Raw genomic sequence first — 6,927 nt, forward strand, 5'->3', positions numbered from 1 at the left:
GTGATTTGCTGGCACATGCAGGTCATACCTTGATTAGAACTCTTTCAGTAGCAAGTGACAGAAAACTCAACCCAAAGCAAAGCAGGAAAGGAAATTTGCTCACATTACAGCAAAGCACAGTAGAGAATGCAGCCTTATGCAAAGCTTCATTTTTCTTGGGTTAGAACATGATGGAAGACAGTATGAAAAAAAAGCAACATATATATATATATATATATATATATATATATATATATATATATATACACATACATGTGTGTGTGTGTGTGTGTATGACTGGGTCACTTTGCTGTGCAGCAGAAATTGACAGAACATTGTATATCAACTTAAATAAACCTTTTTTATTTCAAGAAAAAAGAAAAAAGAATGTATATATATACATATGGTCACTTTGCTGTATAGTACTAAACTGAACGGACATTGTAAATCAACTATACTTTAATAAAAAAAATTTTTTTAAGTGTTATCAGGACCCAGTCTCTCTCCACTCTTAAATCCTCTCCTATCAAGGAAGCAAGATGTTGGCAGCTGCTTCAGATTCTCAAGTTCAAGTCCAGTAAATTCATTTGAAGGAAAGGAAGTTTTTTCCTGGTTAAATTTCAGGATTCACTGTGTTTGGAACACTGTGTTCTCACGCGCATCCCTGACCCCATCGCTGTGACCGGGGGCTGGGGGTGTGCTGATTATTTAACCCCCACTCTGGAACCAGGTCTGGAGCTCCACCCCAGGCACATAAGGGGTACCTTAAAAGCAAATCAGGGTGCTGTCACCAATAGAAAGGGGGAAAGGATGCTTGGCACCAACAATAACAAATACCCACCCTAGACCACAAACTCTAATATTAGTCTGCAGGATTCTGTTTACATAAACTTGCAGACTGAGTGAAGGATAAAGAGAGTGGTGATTTCTATGATCTAACAGTGGTGCAATAAAAACTTTTGATATGTCATCAGCCAAACAAAACACATCTTGAGGCCTAATTTTGCCTGAGAGCCGCCAGTATGCAACCCTTGGTTTGTATATTAATTCTGAGAGTTGAAAAAAATGTGAATAGTATTTATATTAATATAGCTATGTAAACAGTTTCTTATGGCAGAGGGAATTAAGGCTTTCAAATTCTCTAGGACTCCTGTCATGACTCCTGCTGCATTCAAACAGAATGTTCCTGGTATCAAGTTGCAAAGATTCTCCCCATCACTCAGCATCCAGCAGCCTTGCAGTTGACTGTATACTTGCACTAGACAACGAATGGCAGATACGGTGGCCTACTCCCTGACGTTCCCTCATTCTTCCCTGCTTGGAAGGTTCGTTTTCCTTGGTTGTTGTCACTGATGTTGCAGGTGTCTCTTTTTTTTTCTTTCTTTTTAGGGCCGCACCTTTGGCATATCGAAGTTCCCGGGCTAGGGGTTGAATTGGAGGTGTAGTTGCCAGCCTACATCACAGCCCTGGTGGTGCTAGATCCTTAACCCACCGAGCGAGGTCAGGGATAGAATCCACATGCTCATGGATACTAGTCGGGTTCGTTAGTGCTGAGCCACAACAGGAATTCCTGTTGTAGTTCTTAAGTCTTGCAACGTCTTATGATCTATTTGTATTTTTTACATGAGAGGGGAGTCTGGTATTAACAGGGAGCTCTGTGAATGCTGATGGGGTTGGTCAACCGACCCGTTCACTTTAAGCGAAGAGGCAGGGAGCTTTCTGCTATGATGTTGGGTCCCAAGTAAAGAAAAAGAGGGTCTTTATTCTTGGATACTGACTCCACACTAGGCATCCTTACTAGGTGACTAAACAGTTCACTAAATAATTTAGAAAAGAACTGATTACACAGCTCATTAAATAGTTTAGATAAGTTTAAAAATGACCTTGACCCCTTACCTTAATTTTTACTGTATTCACTGGCTTATTTATTCATTTTATTTATGCATTCACTTATTCATTTTATAGCCTGTGTGCAGGTCGGGGACAGTGTAGGAGCCTTTGGACGTCCATATTCAGACCTTCAATTCATCCCAGGTTTTCAGACCTACTCTTCAGTTCCACTGTACCTGCCACCCAAGAACTTCCATGAGGTTCTGCTCAGCATGCTGACTTTCTGTTGTTGTCGTTGTTTTCATTAATTAGTAACATTTCATCTGTGGTTTTTTTGTTTGTTTGTTTGGTTAGTTGGTTTTTTGCTGTGCTCATGCCATGCAGAAGTTCCTAGGCCAGGGATTAAACCCTTGCCACAGTAGGGACCTGAACCACAGCAGTGACAATGCTAAATCCTTAACCATTAGGCCACCATCTGCTTTTTGTTCTACAGGAATTTTTTTGAATTTTCCTGAATATTAATGGCCTCCTTCCTATTCTCTTTAGTGTTGGGAATTAAAGCCTTTGAAAGGATTCCATTATGATTATCTGAATGTTTTCTTAGAAAGGTGATGATATAAATACCTGTGCTCAATTAGTGCACTATAGTAAATCAGAAAGCTCTACATCCTTCGTTTTAATAGCTGCATAGTATTCAACTGTATGGCTGTTTACATAACTCATCTTCTAACAGGTAACAGCAGACTGTGATTACAAACACTGCTGCATGGCTGTTCTTGGACACACCTCTGTGCACATGCAAATCTGTAGACTAATGCCCTAGAGGTATACTGCTGGAGTGAAGGTAGTTGGGAAGCTCCTCCGTGGAGCGTGTGTGTGAGTGTGCGGGTTTGGAAAGCGACACTGTATAGTGATCAAGAGCATGACCTCTCGGGCCAGGCTGCCTGGGCTCACGATCCTAGTTCTCCTCCTTAGCCAGGCTGTGACCTTGGGCACGTTACTTAAATTTCTGTGTCTTATTTTTCTAATGGGTAGAAGCGAGAGTTAATCGTATCACCTTTCTCCTAGGGTCTTGAGGATTAAATGAGTTACTCTGCTGAGATTCATGTCTGATAATAAAGCCGCAACAACCATTATGTGTTAATGCTGTTATTCTAGGTTGGACCGAGTGACCACACTGATCAAAATAAGCCACTGTGCTTGGTGAGTTGGAGCTGCGCTCTGGCCAGTGATCCTTGGAGGGAGGTACCGTGGTCCCCACAGCTGGGCTGCAAGTTCAGAGGCAAGAAGAGAGATCCAGCAGACCTTAGGGAGGGATCTGGAGCTTTCTTACACAGTTGCCCACCTAATGCAGCCACCCGAAAGCTGCCTTGTTAGTCGCTGTCCCTCTGGTTCTCGATGGTGTTTAGCACACAGTTGAATGAATAAACGAGAGAGAAGGAAACCAAGTTTAAGAATTATTTTTTCCTCTCTTTTAACTGCTTCTTGTCCACATCTTTTATCAAGTCTTGTTAACCATCACAGCCTTGCTGTGCTGTAAGTTGCTCGGGAGGGAGAGTACAAGGAAGAGGCGCTCGTGAGGGAGGCATCACAGAGTCATCCTGACTGAGGGCACGGTGGCAGCCAGTGCGGAAGAGAGCCCCCACCCCCACCCCGAGCAATGCAGCCCCAATGGCACCCCAGGAATACTTGGTGGGGGAGCCTGCTAAAAGCCTGGGCTTCCTGCTTCCATGGAGAGGGCTCTACACTGCTTATACTTGGGTATTAAAAGGAAAAGAATCGGGAGTTCCCATCATGGCTCAGCTGTCAACGAACCCAACTAGTGTCCATAAGGATGTGGGTTCGATCCCCAGCCTCGCTCAGTTGGTTAAGGATCAAACATTGCCATGAGCTGTGCTGTAGCTCTGATTGGGCCCCTAGTCTGGGAACTTCCACACGCTGTAGGTGTGGCCCTAAAAAAGACCAAAAAAAAAAAAAAAAAAACCCACAAAAAACAATAACGGGGAGAAGGATATCTCCAGACTGGGAGCGCTGATATATCTGGGTTGGTACAGGGACCAACCTTTAAGTCAATGACTGCTTTTTATATATACATATTTTTTGGTCTTTTTCAGGCCACACCTGCGGCATACGGAAGCTCCCAGGCTAGGGGTCGAATCGGAGCTGCAGCTGCCAGTCTACACCACAGCCACAGCACTGACAAATCGGAGCCACATCTGTGACCCACACCACAGTTCAAGGCAATATCGGATGCTTAACCCACTGAGCGAGGCCGGGGATTGAACCTGCATCCTCATGGATACCAGTTAGGTTCATTACCTCTGAGCCACAATGAGAACTTCAGCCTTCTATATTTCATTTCTAAATTTTGATAAAGACTAAAAACAGAGCCTTCATTCGATACTGTATCCACTCTTCTCTGTGCCGTACTGACTTCCTATATTATGGGTATGGCTGCTCAACCAGGACAGTATTCCTGGGACAGCTGTTATGTCAGTAAGATGACTGGCAGCTCAAGTGGGACTCGGAGACCAGATAAGATAGCAGAGGTCCTGGGTTTTCAACCAGCCCTTCTCAGCAGCATAACCTTGCGTGAACATCTTGAAATTTCAAAGAATCAGTTTCCATCTTCATAAAATGGGGATTAATGCTATAATATCTACCACCTGTCTGAGCTTGAGAGCACATATTGACATTATATTAAGAGACCAAGCAAACAAATAAATTAGAATGGGCGATGGACCCTGAATTCTTGACTCGAAGGTCACTATTCATGGGAAAACCATTACAGTGCTATATTTCTCTGACATTCCTAGCAGACGCTCCACTAAGGAGAAAAATCTCAATCTTGGTTATGATTTACTATTATTATTATATTTCACCATTCACATATTAATGTGTTGAAAAATAGAATATCCATGTTCGAAGGGGAGGTATTTTCCAAAATTAAGTCATATACACAGTAGATGGACAGAACATATATTTACACATACATGATACTTGTGTTAATTGCTCAAGTTGGCTCTTGTTTTGTTTTGTTCAGTGTTGTTGAAAATGAATCAAGGACTTAGCACGGACTGTAAAAAAAAAAAAAAAAATCAACAGAGACTTATTTGTCGCTGCCAGAGGGACAATATGGAACTTGCTGAAGCCAGGAAGTTTGTTTGGTGGGAAGATGCAGGAAAGACAGAGAAGAGTCCTTGTGACATCAGACCCAAACGTGGCTCTCTCCAGACAAAAGATTCAAGCCCACCTCCTATTTTAATAATGAAACAGCTGCCAGGGTCGAGGACCCCCTCTTGGGGGGTCTTCACTGGTGATGGATAACCGGGTGGTTTTTGTTTTGTTTGGGGGAATAAATATTTGAAGGGGGGAAACCAAAGAAGCTTATGCTGTGGTTATGATGTTATTGATACACGGGCTGACGCTATTATGGAGGATGCTATCAGGCTACGTTATCTTTATGCCTCCCAGGTAATCTGAAGCAGCTGTCTATTGACTTGCCACTACCTTCCACTGAAGCGTCAGCCCTGCCTGGGGACTGTAACCCAAGCCAACCACATGCCTCACAGACAGCTTTCTTTAGCCACCGACAGCATCAAGGAAGGAAGAGCGTGAAATCCCTGGGGATGGACGCTTCTGAAGTGGGGTTGCCTGCCCAGCGGCTCTCAGGGAAGAGTGGCCTCACTATGTCCTAATCTCCTATTTAGGGGCAGCTGCTAGAAAGTCCTCCTCTTCAGGCAAAGAGACAGTTACTCTGAGGAAACGGGAGGTGATCTGAAACCCTGGAGAATTTTCTTTCCCCCCTTTGAACTTTGCAATGTTTCGCTGCAGGCCATGTCCACGTGGAAGACGAGGCTGGCTGAGGGACTGAAATCTCCCTCTAGCAGCATGCATCCGTTCCCATGCTCGGCTCTGCTCGCCTGTTTTGGGAACGCAAGAGAGACTGCACCCTTCGATCCGCCCAGCACCGCGGACACGCATGCCACCATCTATGCTCAGCCCGCTGCCAAAGCCAGCCAACACCCGAGTCAGCCGTCGGGGGACGAGGGATCTCCAGAGAAAAGGCCAGATTCCGGCTCCCACTCAGAGAGAAACGGCAGTGCCAATCAGACTTCAAGTACCCACAGCGCTGACCAGCCTACTGACACCCCCAAGGATGTGCCTGGGTCTCCAGGTAGGGGATCGGACGGTGAAGCAGTTACATTTCAGACCTCCATCCCCAGACCATCAATTATTGAAACGCCAGCGGTGAGTGTTCCCAGGGCCAATACAGAAGGAATGGTGGTGGAGAGCAGCTCTGCTTGGGGAAAGCTTTCAGGAAAGGAGCTTGTTAAACATTATTAGTGAAGAAGCCTTACTAGTGAGAGGGGGAACACTTACAAGTGAGAGGAAGTGTGTAAAGCCTTTTACATTCTCTTAAGTCTCTCCAAGGATGTGGAGGCAGGCAGAGTCGGTGAGCACTGGGGCCTCAGCGATGGCCACAATCTACCTTTCCCTGCACACGGTGCTCTGGGGCCAACGGTGTCTCGATAAAAGATGAGGAGGAAGGGGGGGTCTGGTAAAACTTTTAAAGCTTTACTGGTTTGCGAATTTGTTTCTATGAAGAGTCACAATAGGAAAGGTTCAATGGGAGAATTTAAGAAACTGCCTCTACCTAAAATGAGTCACATGACAACAAAGCCGTCTGGGAAAATTTGGAAATGATGAGCACGGTACGCATAACAGTAAAGACAGGAACTGGTCTATGAACCTGTTCATAATAGGGATGCTTCTGTGATCATTTCCTGAGACTTAGAGGCAGGAGAATGGAGTCATTTGGAGAAAAAAAAAATAGTGCTGCTGCCCTTAAAAGGCAGCATCTTGAGTGATTTATGGATCTGCATTCTTGTTTGGGGGCATTACTGGATTTTAATTGTTGAATATTTTGATTGACCTACACAAACATTTCAACATTCCTGATAATTCCAATCTGGTGAGAGAGCAGGGAGGCAGGATGTCTTGAATGATGTTACCTTTGAGTATTTGGGGTTACATGGCACTTAGTTTAGCACCAGGTTGAAAAAACTGAGACGTCTTTGGGGATCCATTACGAAGATATCCTGATTTCCAAAAAGC

At 44.4% G+C, this 6,927-nt stretch overlaps 1 long non-coding RNA gene across 1 annotated transcript; it reads left to right on the top strand.

The window, feature by feature from the left end:
• Nucleotides 1–1,190: 1,190 nt before the first annotated feature.
• LOC146399516 (uncharacterized) lies at nucleotides 1,191–5,775 on the top strand. The gene is made up of 4 exons (XR_014817987.1): nucleotides 1,191–1,304; nucleotides 1,945–2,069; nucleotides 2,968–3,012; nucleotides 5,644–5,775. It is a non-coding gene; the product is annotated as an uncharacterized LOC146399516 (long non-coding RNA).
• The last annotated feature ends 1,152 nt before the right edge of the window (nucleotides 5,776–6,927 follow it).

Source organism: Sus scrofa, chromosome 10 (genome assembly GCF_054392235.1).
Source record: "Sus scrofa isolate SSC_HxYL_T2T_F1_AM1 chromosome 10, Sscrofa_HxYL_maternal_Yorkshire_Landrace_v2.0, whole genome shotgun sequence".
In the NCBI taxonomy this organism is placed as follows: Eukaryota; Metazoa; Chordata; class Mammalia; order Artiodactyla; family Suidae; genus Sus; species Sus scrofa.